General features: G+C 46.9%; 1 protein-coding gene across 1 annotated transcript in view; it reads right to left on the bottom strand.

Annotated features, from left to right (window-relative positions):
- Nucleotides 1–15429, bottom strand: part of RAB3D (RAB3D, member RAS oncogene family) — a 33417-nt gene extending 17988 nt beyond the window's left edge. The window contains exon 1 of the mRNA XM_083720083.1: nucleotides 15310–15429. The gene's annotated coding sequence lies outside the window, so the exon portion shown is untranslated. The remainder of the gene's footprint in view (nucleotides 1–15309) is intronic.
- Nucleotides 15430–16049: the final 620 nt, after the last annotated feature.

Here is a 16049-nt window from a genome sequence, read left to right on the forward strand (position 1 = left end):
CCCCGATGAATTTGAATTTGACACCCCTGCTCTAGATGGTGGAGACATCACACGCCATCTTGGCGCCTGGGCATCTTCACTTGGTGTCAGAGACCAGGCTGAGGAGTACTGCTCTGATGAGGAATGGTGGGAGCCTCCCCCCCCCCCCGACCAGGATCCTGAAGCTGCCCAGGAGCAGAAAGACAGTATAGATTTGGAACAGTGGTTTGCAGAGGGGCATAGTTCTGAAGACAACAGTTGAGAAGAACTGGGGGGTGAACAGCAAGGTGAAGAAGAACTGGAAGAGAGAGAGCTAACAGACTTTCTCTCACTGGAAAGGTAATGGGCATACTGAAGGACAGCTGGACATATAAAGGGCCCCATTACCTTCAGTAGCTTAGGGCCTCATCAAACCTAAATCCGGCCCTGGGTACAACTAATAATTATTGAACTATTTAATCTTCTTATCCATTACTGTCTACTCACAGTTATATTTTAGGCTAGCCAGCCTTCCCAGTATGCTAGTGATGTAGATGAATGAGCGCACTGATACACCTGAGCCTTACCTGGTCCTTCCTCTCTGGGCAGGCTTCCCATAGAGCAGACATGCAATCCAACCAGCCTGACAGGTTTAGCTCTCTGTGGCAAAGTGCTGCTCAGAAAAGCCACCTTTCCAGTTCCCCAAGTTTGATCAGCACCCAGGCCTACTGACTCCAGGGTTTCTGAACAGAAACAAATCCAGTTCAGGGCCAAAGAAAACCTGGGACACAGGCAGCCTCTAGCCCTGAATTCTGCATCGAGTCCTCACTTTTTTCTCTGCAGCTACAACAGATTCCCCCACAAGTTTTTATGTTTGGAACCAACTCTTACTAACTAAATCCCTCGTACTAAGATTTGTCTAAATAACCAGCTGAATAGAAAGACTCAGCTACCAATAGTTCTACTGACTGACAAGAATGAGACAATATACTTTGCACTTCACATTTTACTACCGGTTTGCCACTAAATCATCTCTGCACTGCAAGAATCCTTTCATATGTTTTGTATGTGAGAACCCAGATTCAGTTTCTAAGTTTTCCTGGTTTACTTTCATTATCACTTCATAAAAGTCACTCCACATCTCTGACAGACCCTCCAAGTGTCCCTATATTCCAGGGATAGTCCTGGATTTACAGAAGCTGTTTTAGTTACCGTATTTTTCGCTCTATAAAAGGTAAAGGTAAAGGTACCCCTGCCCGTACGGGCCAGTCTTGACAGACTCTGGGGTTGTGCGCCCATCTCACTCAAGAGGCCAGGGGCCAGCGCTGTCCGGAGACACTTCCGGGTCACGTGGCCAGCGTGACATCGCTGCTCTGGCAAGCCAGAGCCGCGCACGGAAACGCCGTTTACCTTCCCGCTGGTAAGCGGTCCCTATTTATCTACTTGCACCCGGAGGTGCTTTCGAACTGCTAGGTTGGCAGGCGCTGGGACCGAACAGCGGGAGCGCACCCCGCCGCAGGGATTCGAACCGCCGACCTTTCGATTGGCAAGTCCTAGGCGCTGAGGCTTTAACCCACAGCGCCACCGCACCAGATCATAAGACGCACCTAGTTTTTGGAGGAGGAAAACAAGAAAAAAAATATTCTGAATCTCAGAAGCCAGAACAGCAAGAGGGATCGCAGCGCAGTGAAAGCAGCAATCCCTCTTGCTGTTCTGGCTTCTGTGATAGCTGCGCAGCCTGCATTCGCTCCATAGGACGCACACATATTTCCCCTTACTTTTTAGGAGGGGAAAAGTGAGTCTTATAGAGCAAAAAAATACGGTACTTATTTGATTTCAAAATGTCCCGCTTTTTCTTAGGACACCCCTATCTTCATTGGAGAACTGTTGGAGGCAAATCATCATCATTATTTGTGGTTTCATTTAACGTCAATTATACTTATTTTTAATTAGGATCTTCTTGTAATCTGCCCTGGGGCATTTGGTGTCAGATGAGCCTTAAGTACAATAAATAAATAAATAAATAAATAAATAAATAAATAAATAAGAAAGAATGACGTGTTTTATACTGAAATGGTTCTGTGTTCTAAATTTGTTAGAAAAGCTTCATTGGCCTGAATCCTAATGTACTGTATTCTGAATCTGGGGTGGGGGTGAGTGGGGGGAGGAAACAATTTTTCTATTAAGAATAAAATCACCATTGACTGTCCAATCCTAAGCCACTCATCTTCAAAATCAAAACAATATGGGCACCCTCTTATATACATATGTATATAATTAATATAGTTAACCCCCAGAGCGTCACAGAAGCTGACTGAGGGGCAGAATGCAGAGAAGAAAGAAGGAGAAGGAATGAATGAGAGACAGGTAAGACAAGAGAGGGCTTGAAGGAATGGAGGGAGGCTCCAAACTGGGTGACTGGGGGGGGTGGTAGGATGAGGAAATAAGACATGGAGAGACATTGGGGACTCAGCTACATTAGTAAAGAAAAAGCGTTTTATATGTGTTATAACACTGTGACACCAGAGAGCGCTGTGGAGCCCCGTCTTCCGCCAACATGATTTTCCACTTACAATGCGATTTTCCACTTTACAATGTGTTTTCCTGAAAAGTTTTTTTTTTGCTGTGACTAGATCCAGCCTGAATCTGAAAAGATGAGTCAAGTATTGATGAAAACAGCCAATAATAGCGGCTAGAGCATCAGACGAGAACTGAGGAGACCCAGGTTCAAATCTTCGCTGGGCCATTTCTTGAGCCAGCTCCTAGCTCCCAGTCTAACCTCCCTCATAGGTTATTGTAAGCATAAAATGGCAGGGGGCAGAACACCACCCCTGGCTTCTTGGAAGAAAGGCAAAACGTGAATGTAATGAAATAAATAAACGTGAGACAAAGAGCAACCTGCTATGTCATCAACACAGATCATTGTACAGTGGAACCTTGGTTTTCAAACTTAATCCCTTCCGGAAGACCGTTTGGCTTCCAAAAAGTTCAAAAACCGAAGATCAATGGCTGGCTGCAAAGTCAATGGGGAAAAAATGAAAAATGCGCCTTGGAAGACGTTTGGCTTCCACAAATCGTTAGAAAACCGGGGCAGTTACTTCTTGTTTTTTGGCGTTCTGTAGCCGAGGTTTGACTGTAGAGGATAAACCTCGCACAAGGCCTCTTGCATTACCTTGAGGTGGCTGGTATTTTTAGAAGAAAACTGAAGAGCTCAACAGACTTGCGCATGCACAGTTTGTGAGAAGTGCTGAATGTGTTAGAAGACCATTTAAACAAACCTTTCCATCTTCCAAACTCGCAAATGTATTGTGTTCCATTGGCTCTTTTAACCACTTCACTCGCATTCACTGTTCTCTGTTCTCTGTCCTCTGCTTGTGCAATTGCCAGGGTAAGTTCAGGCTCAACCAATAACCTGACCCATCCCCTCCTCTTCAAGCAAAGTGCAAGGGACAAACGCACCTTTTTAAAATGCTGCTTTTTAGAACACTGTGAAGCACGGAATAATATTTTAACTTTTTCTGAATGTGAGCCACCTGCGGAATCATTAACCACTCTAATAATTAGAACATTTAAGTAGGGGTAAGATGTTAACTGTTCCTTGTGAAGTGTTCCCAGATACATTACTTAAGAGCCACGAACCTGCGGGAAAGTGCTGCAGTATGGAATGGGAGTCAATTTAACTAGCCACGCAGATCCGTCTTTTCTTGGCAACAACACGGCACAGCTCAGCGCTGTGATAATCTTGCTGCTTCATCACCTCCCGCACATCACAGAGAGGAACAGGGAGCCAGAGGGGTTGGAGATCTCAGCATCAGCACAAACTGGGGGGGAGGGGGAGGTTTAAATGGAGTATTTTCTTTTTAATCAACAAATGCAAAACCTGCTCTGGTGAGGATGTGCATTGGGTTTCTTGTCCACATTCTGTCCTGTATTAGTAGTTTTCACACGTGACACAAGTAGCGTCTGAAGGACTCAAATATTTTTTTGGGGGGGGATGGGCGGGGGGAATCCTATTTATGACAAGCCAGAAACAGATTTTGAAATCTGTTGCACTGTAAGCAACTCGCTGGCATATGGAAGCACAAACTAACTTTTTGATTGAGAAGGGGCGGGTTCTCGAATACAGAAAAGGTAAAAAATAAACAAGGAGGAAAAAAATAAACAAGGACAAAGGAACCATAGTGGGAAGAGGAACACACATTCCGAGAGCTGTAAGATTTATCACAAAATCTGGCTCCTTCAGGAGGAAGAACAAGGTATGATTTTAAAAATAAAACTAGTTTTTGGAGTATCTGTTATAAGAACAATGCACAACTACTGTAGCACCAACTGGGTTCTTGTGGCACTTCGGTGTGACAGAACCACACATCATCTTCTTTAAAAACCCAGAGGCATGCTGTTTGATGTGTCCAATTACAAATAAATAGTAAAAAAAAAACACCAAAACTTTACAGAATCACACTGCCAACTGGTACATGATAAAATTAAAAACAAAACCCAAATCTCTAGAGGACAGAATTCCAAAGTCAGGAAACCTCTTGAAGCCTGTGGGCATATAAATGTAAGGTAAAGGTAAAGGTAAAGGTACCCCTGCCCGTAGGGGCCAGTCTTGACAGACTCTGGGGTTGTGCGCCCATCTCACTCAAGAGGCCAGGGGCCAGCGCTGTCCGGAGACACTTCCGGGTCACGTGGCCAGCGTGACATCGCTGCTCTGGCGAGCCAGAGCCGCACACGGAAACGCCGTTTACCTTCCCGCTGGTAAGCAGTCAATGGACTCTGCTCCTATGCAGATATGTACGTATAGGATTGCAATGCAAGGGCCCTCATGGGACCCAGGTGATATATCTAAAAATATATTCTTGGTTAATCCCAGAGAGAAAGTGAGTACAATGCCTAATTTAATACTGGACGCCTCTCAGACTTGCGTTATTTAAAAAACAGGCTTTTTTTTAAAAAAAGGAATGCATTGCTCTAGTCCTCACCATGCAAACAGTGTCCCTGGGAGCTCACAGGTTGAATGCTGGAAAATGTACAGTATTTAGATGATAACCAGACTACATTATGTAATCTAGGCAAATGCATGAATGACTGCATGATGAGTCTGCATAAAGATGAAGCAGGTCCTGCGTGCTCTACACTTATGACGTTGTTTTATGCTAAGTTAGACTAATGTTGGTTCATCATCCAGCTTGGCACTTGCAGTGGCCGTCGGAGTCCTGAGTCAGAGGACTTTCTCAGCCCTGCTACCCAAAATGCTCAGGGCCTTCTCCATGCAAAGAATGGGACGTGCAGCTGCGAGTGCACTCAAAATGCTCTATCGTTTAATTAGATTATTTGCATCCTGCCTTTCAGTGAAATGATTCTCAAGAAGACTGTGATCTAAGCCTGCAATTCGAAGAGAGCACAGCTGAAATGATCTTCTGCATCTGCTCAAGACAACACATGATTCAGCCACTCTCGGTAGTGGCACCTGCCCTGTGGAACGCCCTCCCACCAGATGTCAAAGAGAACAACAACTACCAGACTTTTAAGAGACCTCAAAAGGCATCCCTGTTTAGGGAAGCTTTTAATGTTTAATAGACTGTTGTATTTTAATATTCTGTTGGAAGTCGCCCAGAGTGGCTGGGGAACCCCAGCCAGATGGGCGGGGTATAAATATTATTATTATTAAGAACAGCAGCAGGACATGTACATGAAATGAGGGAAAGAGGCAGGCAAAGAGAGTCATAGAATCATAAAATCATAGTTAGAAGGGTCCACAAGAGTCATCTAGTCCATCTCTCTGCAATGCAGGAATCTCAACTAAAACACCCATGACAGATGGCCACCCAACCTCTGCTTAAAAACCTCCAATGAGGGAGAGTCTACCACCTCCCGAGGGAGTGTGTTCCAATGTCAAACAGCTCTTACTGTCAGAAAGTTCTTCCTAATATTTACTTGGAATCTCCTTCTTTGACATTTGAAGCCATTTGTTCCGAGTTCTACCCTCCATAGCAGGAGAAAACAAGCTTGCTCCATCTTCCATGTGGAAGCCCTTTAGATATGTGAAAATGGCCATCACACCATCTCCTCTTTTACAGGCTCAACATACCCAGACCTCCTTCAATCGTTCCTCATAAGGCTTGGTTTCCAGACCCTTGATCATCTTGATTGCCCTTGTCTGCACACTTTCCAGCTTGTCAAGGTGCTTCTTAAATTGTGACACCCAGAACTGGACACAGTATTCCAGGTGTGGTCTGACCAAGGCAGAATACAGAGGCACCATTACTTCCCTCACTCTGGACACAATACATCTGTTGATGCAGTCTAGAATAGCATTACTGTAGCTTATTTTGCCTGTGCATCAAACTCAGCGCCGGATTTACGTATAAGCTAAACAAGCTATAGGCTAGGGCCCCAGTCTCTTGGGGGCCCCCAAAAAAATTAAAGGAAAAAAACCCTGGATGTACATTTCCAAAATATAAGATAAAAACCAAATAAAATAAAACCCACATACAGCAACAGTGTTTTGTGTTGCGTAGGCTCCTATTTGTTATGTGCAAATGGCTTTAGATACCTATTGGGTCCATAAATTACCATATATCATATATTCAACACAAAAAAACGACAATTTGTTGTTGACAAAGGGCAGCTGGACATATAAAGGGTCCCATTATCTTCAGTAGCTTAGGGCCTCATCAAACCTAAATCCGGCCCTGATCACACTGTTGACTCATATTAAGCTTGTGGTCTACTAAGACCCCTTAGATCCTTTCCACATGTACAACCAGTAAGCCAACTGTCCCACATCTGCTTCTTCTTGCCTATGTGCAGAATGCTGCATTTGTCCCTACTGAAATTCAGTTTGCCACCACACTCCAGCAGCTGTGGGCACCTTCAAATTTATCCTTTCCCCTCAAAGTAAAGGTAAAGGTAAAGGGACCCCTGACCATTAGGTCCAGTCGTGGCTGACTCTGGGGTTGCGGCGCTCACCTCACTTTATTGGCCAGGTCATGTGGCCAGCATGACTAAGCCACTTCTGGTGAACCAGAGCAGCACACGGAAATGCCGTTTACCTTCCCGCCAGAGTGGTACCTATTTATCTACTTGTGCTTTGACATGCTTTCGAACTGCTAGGTTGGCAGGAGCAGGGACTGAGCAATGGAAGCTCACTCCGTCGCGGGGATTCGAACTGCCAACCTTCTGATCAGCAAGTTCTAGGCTCTGTGGTTTAACCCACGGTGCCACCCGCGTACCCTCAAAGTAATTGCATCTTATGTCTACTCCCGACGGCAACTTCCTTGCTATTTAGCTTGGTTCTGTTATGTCGACCTGTTCTCACTACTATTGAAGTGACAGCTTTGCACCTGTTTCAGTTTCTCAGAGCCTGAATTTGGGTTAAAAAAAACCATGCAGGCAGGACAGCAAGTTCTGGAGAAGGTGGGAAGATTATTCGCCTTTTCCTAAGGTGCTTCCTGGCTTGTTTGAAGATGCGCCTTGAAGGAAACAAACTAGGGTCATTTGAGAACTCCTCATCAAGGACCCCCAATAAGGTGAGGCCACCAACTTGCAACTTCCACTGGTGAATCCAGAGACGCTCATATGATTTTGCAGAAGAGCGGACACTTAAAAAAAAAAAAATTAAGAATAATTGTTTATTAACCGACCAATCACTTCAAATCAAACCAAATTACATAAATTCCAAATTACACAGCCGAATTTTAAATTTTTGTTGGGGCTACCCATATTTCAAGTTCCGAAGGGATCCAATCAACTCTTGCTTCTTACTGCTGTTTTAATGTCCACAAATCTAACCTTATGATGTTCACAGTACTATCCAGTCCTTTCTTATTATTTTTCCACATCTCTTGTTGTTATTTTCATATATTTTTCCTTTCTCTTTGTGACCTCTGATAGTCTCCGCAAGCTGGTTAGTAGCCATATCCAGTAGCCATATCCAGACGTTTTCCATATAACATCACTTCCACTTGTAGCTGAGTCCCCACAGTCTTAGCATCATTCATCTTCACCAATCTGCCTCCTTTCTCAAAACCTCTGAGGAGATTCACTAGGAATGCAGTCTGAAAACAAATCCGTTCTTGCTTCTGGCTATAAATCCTTTGGCAAGATAGCGACTCCAAATTAATTGCTGCGCCATTCCCAAAAGCTCTTATTGCTTCTCGGTTTCCATAAACCATACTTTTGGTTAAAGTTTATCTCCACACAGACCTTAATCATCCTGCTTGGGTCAGGCAGCAGAGCAGACACTTGTGGCTTCTTATACACACAGAGCACTAATAGGAGAACATACTTCCTCTTCTGCCTCCAATCCCAAGTACAAACACTGAACAGCATTCAGAAAAAGATAACCTATGTAAGTGCAGCACCTAAATCAAGTTACAACAGTACTGTACATGCATAGGGCAAGGCTGAGAAGGGCAGGTTTAGATATGTGCAAAACAATATTGCAAAAAGAGCAGGCAGGGTTCATTTCCTGCCTGCTCCTCCATAACAACATGAAGCAATAGGTCTGCTCTCTTCTGAGCACATAAATGTGAGCTCTCTGTCAAAATAGGCTAGCCCCTTTTCTAGGTGTACAACCCTCTTTGAGCCAGGGCTGACCGGGACTGTGCCACTCTTGCCACACCACTTGCCCTCCAGTGCCTTATCCAACAAAGCCTTATCATGGAGAAGCAGCGACAAGGAGAACAAAGCAGATCAGAAGAAGCCCTACGGTTCCCCTCTATTAAGTTCTGAGTGGACATAGCAGGCGATACAGAGATTTCTCCAAATGGTTCTTTATAGTAGGCTGGAACTGAACTGAACAGCTTAGCCGGCCTGCCTGCTTTTATAGGCAGCCGGCTGTCAGCACTGTAACCACAACAACTCAGCGTTTCCCACCTAAATTACCATATTTTTCGCCCTATAGGACACACTTTTTCCCCTCCAAAAATGAAGGGGAAATCTGTGTGCGTCCTGTGGGGCGAATGCAGGCTTTTGCTGAAGCCTGGAGAGCGAGAGGGGTCGGTACGCACCAACCCCTCTCGCTCTCCAGGCTTCAGGAAGCTATCCGCAAGCCTTGGGAGCCTGTGGGAGTTCCCGCCAGACTCCCTAGGCTTGCAGATAGCAGCCTGCACTCTGAAGCTTGGGGCGTGCTGAGTAGCACGCCCCGGGCTTTGGGCAGATATCCGCAAGCCTGGAGAGCCCGGCGGGAGTTCCTGCCAGGCTCCCAAGGCTTACAGATAGCAGCCTGTTCTGGGGGCTGTGGTCGGGGGAAGCTCGGGCTTCCCCTGCCCCAGCCCTGTGCCTGGGGGGGAAATAATATTTTTTTTCTTTATCCCCCCCAAAAAAACTAGGTGCGCCCTATAGGGCGAAAAATACGATAACTTACGTGGACCTGAGTGAAAACTATGTACACAATACCCCTGGTGGCCAGGGTGAGAACGTCAATACATAATACCCTCCTTAGCTGCAAATGACGCTCAACACATCATCAGGAGAACAGGGGCATTCTGGATTGGGCTACAGAAACATCAAAATGGCGGCATAATATGAATGAGGGGGGAAATATTGTGAGAAGGTGAATTGGGGGGGGGGGGGGAATGGTTTTTGGAAGCAGAAATTATGTGCAGGGATCTGGGAAGGAGATTAAGCAGGAATGCCAGTGGGGCTGAAGAGTTGGAACTGGTTTAAATTGTTCACTAAGCACATAAGAAGATCCCCCACCAGATGGGTGGGGTATAAATAATAATTGGTCCAGGCAGATTGGAAAGAATCTGCCCTTCCCTGTTTGTTTGTCTCTAGCATCTAGTAACTTACAAGCATACTGTACTACATCTTTGGATATATTATGGGCAACAGAAGGACATGCAGGAACAATACTGGTTGGAGCATCCTCACATTTTTGAGGAAACGCTGACAATGTATAAATCACCATAGGGGTAAGGTAAAGGGACCCCTGACCATTAGGTCCAGTCGTGGCCGACTCTGGGGTTGCAGCGCTCATCTCGCTTTATTGGCCGAGGGAGCCGGTGTACAGCTTCCGGGTCATGTGGCCAGCATGACTAAGCTGCTTCTGGCGAACCAGAGCAGCGCACGGAAGCGCTGTTTACCTTCCCGCCAGAGCGGTACCTATTTATCTACTTGCACTTTGACGTGCTTTTGAACTGCTAGGTTGGCAGGAGCAGGGACCGAGCAACAGGAGCTCACCCCGTCGCGGGGATTTGAACCGCCAACCTTCTGATCGGCAAGTCCTAGGCTCTGTGGTTTAACCCACAGCGCCACCCGTGTCCCTTCACCATAGGGGAGTGCTACGTAAATATTAAATCTGCATTTGCAAAGCATCTTGGGAACAGTGCATTTCAAAGAGCTGAACATATATATATAGTGTGTATGTTTTGAAATTAATTCTACACATTTCTGTCCCATGCTTCAGCTGTGAACGACTCCCAGAACACCTAAGAATTCTTAAAAATGAAAATCAGAAGCAAAAATGCTAACTTTAAAACAACAGAAACAGATATTAAAACCAGAGCCTAGTAAGATCCAAACTGTTCTCAGTACAACATCTAACAGGTCTTCACCCAGGGCCGAAAGGATAACCAAATTGGTGCACAACATTCATTTCTACAGAGGCCCAGGATGTAGTAAAGGGAACCTAAGTACAACAATTCAACAAGAAACGCAATTAAAAATAATCCTACAGTTATAAAGCTACATAGTCACACAGTTATAACAATATTAAACACCTGCAGCCAAATTAAGCCTTCAGAGTGCATACCTGAGAGAACAAAACTATATGGCCTAAATATGGCCAAACGCAGGGCCAGTGGGCAGAAATTTATGTAGATGGCCCTCCTATGAACTTCAGAGATTTCTCATGGCGCAATGAAGGAGTTTCAGACAGGTCTTTCCAGCAGATCTCAAAGGGTTATACAGTACAGTGGGACCTTGGTTGTTGAACTTAATCTGTTCCAGGAGTCCGTTCGACTCCTGGAACCATTCGAAAACCAAGGCACAGCTTCCGATTGGCTGCAGGAGCTTCCTGCATTCAATTGGAAGCCACGTTGAATGTTTGGCTTCCAAAAAACGTTTGCAAACCGGAACACTCACTTCTGGGTTTGCAGCGTTTGGGAGCCAAAATAGACGAGTACCAAGGCGTTCAACAACCAAGGTATGACTGTACAGTCGTTGATACATATTGTCCATTTAGCTCTTCTGAATCCTACAGCCATGGTATAAAACCTTTTACTGGTTTGGGTGGCCGGCCAAAAATTTGTGGTCGCCAGGCCCCTTACCCCAAAGGGTGGAATCTTGTCCCTATTTTTATTTTACATGCCTCTTGATTGTAATAGGTGATAGGCGGAGAAAGAAAGAAAGAAAGAAATTATTGGGATGGGGGTGGGATTTAAAAACAAGTATTTAAAACATTAACAAATAATTAAAATCAAAAGCAAGGTAAAACCAGATTAAAACGCTGCATTTTGGAGAACATCCCCTTGCATTGGTAGAACTGTGTTGCATACTCGGAGCATGGAAACTCTCATGATAGAATCATAGAATCATAGAGTTGGAATAGACCACAAAGGCCATCGAGTCCAACCCCCTGCCAAGCAGGTGATGCCTTTATTCAATCTGATTTTCATTAATTCTGATTAACTGCTCATTTAAAAGAGGTGTGGTAGTGGATTTTAAATTGTCGGTTTTGTTTGACTGTTTCTGCACACTGCCTGATGAGGATACTGGTCCCAACAGGCAGAATAGAAATCTGGAGCTGGAAAGGGAGACAAAGATCGCCCCTTACATTTTATGCTACCTTGCTGCAGTTGTGGGGACGCTTGGAGGCCTCAGGAGGGCAAAGCCAAACTAGAAGACCTAGCCTTCCTCTCTGGGATATGATGGGCAGGGCTGAACGTTCGGCTGCTGTGCTTCCGATACACTTGCAACATATGCTTCAGGAGTGCAGAAAGGAAAGCAAGCCGAGTCTGCTCCCAAGCTTGGACTTGCAACTGCAGGGCAATCCCCTGGCTGCTTCTCCAGCCCCCAAGGCTGGAAGTCTGAGGTTCATCCTGCTTGCCGGAAGGAAGCATAACATTTGCCATGATGAGAGGAAGTGTGGACCCTTGCCCATAGTCATTAGTGCTAACTGTTGAAGACTGGTTCCCCCCAGGACACTACTTAGCTCCACAGCAGATAATTAAATTGGATTGCCACTGAGCAAAAAACCAGTGGCAAAACCTGAGTGTCAAAAAGTGTCACAAGGCCATGCTGTGAAAAGCAGGCTTCCCTCCCTCTGCACTGCTGGAGTCTAACCAAAATCCAGGCCTTCCTTATTGCCACAGATAGCTTCCATGGCAGGAAGTAGCTGAAGGCTGCTGTGCACATCTGTCTATGACTGACAATGGAATACTCCACTGTGCAACAACAACAACAACAACAACAACAACAACAACAATTTATATCCCGCCCTCCCCAGCCAAAGTGGGGCTCAGAGCGGCTAACAACAGTAAAAATAGCATAGTTTACATAAAATCAGTCAATTAATTGAAACACATTCTAAAATCAATTCAGAGTCAAATTAATGGCAACCATTGGGCTAGAGTTCTATGAGGATTACAGAAGGAGAGAGGGGGTCAGACTGTGCCTTGGCCAAAGGCCTGGTGGAATAGCTCTGTATTGCAGGCCCTGAAAGATGTCAAGTCCCACAGGGCCCTAGTCTCTTGTGACAGAGCGTTCCACAAGATCGGGGCCACAGCCGAAAAAGCCCTGGTTCTGGTTGAGGCCAGCCTAATCTCTCCGTGGCCTGGGATCTCCAAGGTGTTTTTATTTGAAGACCGTAAGGTCCTCCGTGGGACATACCGGGAGAGGCGGTCCCGTAGGTATGAGGGTCCTAGGCCATATAGGGCTTTAAAGGTTAAAACCAGCACCTTAAACCTGATCCTGTACTCCACCGGGAGCCAGTGCAGCTGGTATAGCACCGGGGGAATGTGATCCCGCAGCAAGGACCCCGTAATTTAGGGAGGGGCATGGAGTTAAAATGAGAGTGTACTGTGCAGGTAGCCCAAATTATCAAATGGTTATCAAACGGTAACAGGGCTTAATTTGAACCCGATCACAATGCCAGGGACATGGCAGGTGCAACATGCCTTTCCAGTAAACAGTCACAACCAGAATTCAAACAGGTTGAACTGGGAGTCCTTTAAGGAGACTGTGACTTCCAGGCAAATATGACATCTCTGAACTACTGAACTGCAGTGAAGCAAATGGGCAGAATTTGAGGCATGGCTCTTACAGAGGTGTTGAAGATGTGCCTGGGCTGTACCACTTCTGTTACAGATGGGGGAATGCATGACAGAGTGCTTTTCCATTCAAAAGCAGAAGGAGGCTAAGTTAGAACACCTCCCCCCCCCTCGACCAACAGGCAGGTTTTGGACATTAAGAGATTTATTTTTATTATCGGTGTTCAGGTTTTCCAAAACCTCACATACTGTCTGAAGTGCTACAGTGCAGATGCAGCTTTTAACACCTGGGTAAGAAGGCCTTAGACCTGGACACGGGTGGCGCTGTGGGTTAAACCACAGAGCCTAGAGCTTGCAGATCAGAAGGTCGGCGATTCGAATCCCTGTGACGGGGTGAGCTCCCGTTGCTCAGTCCCTGCTCCTGCCAACCTAGCAGTTTGAAAGCATGTCAAAGTGCAAGTACATAAATAGGTACCGCTCCGGTGGGAAGGTAAACGGCGTTTCCGTGTGCGGCTCTGGTTCGCCAGAAGCAGCTTAGTCATGCTGGCCACATGACCCGGAAGCTGTACGCCGGCTCCCTCGGCCAATAACGCGAGATGAGCGCCACAACCCCAGAGTCGTCTGCAACTGGACCTAATGGTCAGGGGTCCCTTTACCTTTTAAGAAGGCCTTAGACTTGGGCTCATTTTGTTGGGCTTTAATAAAACAAAGAAACAAATGCTTTAATACTTCTCAAATTTGCCGTCGTGGCCTTTGTATGTGTGCATGGCAACACTGCTCTCAAGCTGTAACCAAGCCTTGCCCATCGTGGTGCCCTTCTGATTATGCCAGGCTACAAAACCTCTCCCCATCATCGCTGAGCATTGGCCATGCTGGTTGGGGTTGACAACATCTGGAAAGCACCGCAATGAGGAATTTTAAAAAGTCAAAGCCCTAAATGTCAGTTGCGATATAGGGTAAAGAAAAAGGTGCATAAACCTAGACCTACAGTGGCTTATCTGGATACCCCACCCAAGCTGTCCTGGCTTTGGGAATGCCCCTTTGAATTACTGAAAGCCAGGAAGAGGCATTCAGTTCTGCGGGTGCCCTGCCCACCCCAGTGAGCACTGCCTGGAACTTATATATTTACATATATATTTAGCTTGCTACTGCCTAGCAAGTTCTGGCCACCTGCCAGGAGCATCAGATGTTCAACTTCCTGAAACCACCTTCCTCGCTATAGGAAGCGGTTGCCAACTAATCACAAGAGGCCAGGCACGTCCTGCTCCTGCGCCCGACAGAACTCAGCAGGTGAACCTCTATGCACCATGGGGCTGAATTCAGCAGGTGATAAGCAATGTCACCTGCTGGCCTCTGCACATCCCGGCTGCTGCCAAAAGCACAGAAGAGGCTGGTTTTTTTGTTTTTGTTTTTTTTAAAAAGGAGGGACCAACTCATACCCCCTTCATTTTTGGAGTAAAGCCCACGCTGCCTTTGTTTCTTGACTCAGGTGCTGAACTGGATCCAACATTGTCCAGGGGCAGAATTAATCTCCCTCCTACATCCTTTCCAAAAAGAGGGGTGGCACGGAAACCTCGCTGGCCAACGCAACCCCAGCTTCAAAATAAAGACAATGCCATTCAGGCACCCGTTCCTGATCTCTTTATCCCTGGGCTCTAAATCGTGCTGCCCAAATATTCCCCACTAACCGCATTATTACTACTACTATTATTATTATTATTATTATTATTATTATTATTATTATTATTATTATTATTATTATTATTATTATTAGGAGAAAAGCCGCGCGCCCACAGAATCGCTAATCCGGAGCTCGCCTCCGCTGCCCAAAAAAACCAACGCCTTTTCTCCTCCGGCTGCGCCTGGCGGATCCAGCCCGAAGACTCTCCAAGGAGGCGTTTCTCTCCCGGGCAAGGCGGCTCTCCGCCAGCGCGCAGGGAAGGCGGGCAGCTCCGAAGCCGGCTGCGCTATTGCGCGACGCAACCCCCCAAGCCCTGTCTCGGCATCACCTCGCCTTTGGTCTCCCAGCAGGGAGCTGCCTCGCCGCCACCCCTTGCAAAAAACAAACCACACTCCCAACTCCCTCAGGATGAATGAGCAAGCAAAAAGAACCACAACGAAGAAGCAAAGTTACCTTTTTTGCTGCGGGGGGCGCGGAGCCTTTTGGGGCTTTTCCTGCCGCAGCTGCCACTGGAAGTTGCTTCTCCGCCTTCCCAGCCGGATGTCGGAGTCTTTGGAGGCAGCGGCAGCTCCTGGCTTGGAGCCTCCCTGGCGAAAGGAGGAAGGTGTGCCCGGGCTGCCTTTCCGCTGCAGACCTCAGCAATCGACCTTCCACATCACCCAGCCACTCCCTCCCTCCCTCCCTCAGCGGGTAAGGAGGGGAGGGCGGCGGCGGCGGCTGCGAGAAGCGCGCAGCCCGCCAGCCTGCCTGCTTGCTTTCGTCCGTGCGCCCTCGCCCATCCCTTGGCTTGGCTAATGTTGGGAATATGCGCGCCGCCTGCAAGCAGGAGCCGGGCTGCAGAAAACCCCCGAGGCGATGCCTGCTGTCAGGGCCGGAGCAAGACGTTTGGGCGCCCGAGGCGGAACACAAAACGGAACAAGCGGGGAAGAAAGATCTACATCAGGAACAAGGGGCGCCCTATAGAGGCGCCATGGTGGGGGTCGTTTGCTGAGGAGGAGGCAGATCTGGCCACCAGTATCCGCTTCGTGGCCAGATCTGCTGTCCCTGTGGCAGTGGCGTAGCGTGGGTTGTCAGCACCCAGGGCAAGGCAAGTAATTTGCGCCCCCTAACCCATGGATTGGGACGCAGGTGGCGCTGTGGGTTAAAGCCTCAGCGCCTAGGACTTGCCGATCGAAAGGCCGGCGGTTCGAATC

This window comes from Podarcis gaigeae (assembly GCF_964106915.1).
Source record: "Podarcis gaigeae genome assembly, chromosome: 17".
Classification (NCBI taxonomy): domain Eukaryota; kingdom Metazoa; phylum Chordata; class Lepidosauria; order Squamata; family Lacertidae; genus Podarcis; species Podarcis gaigeae.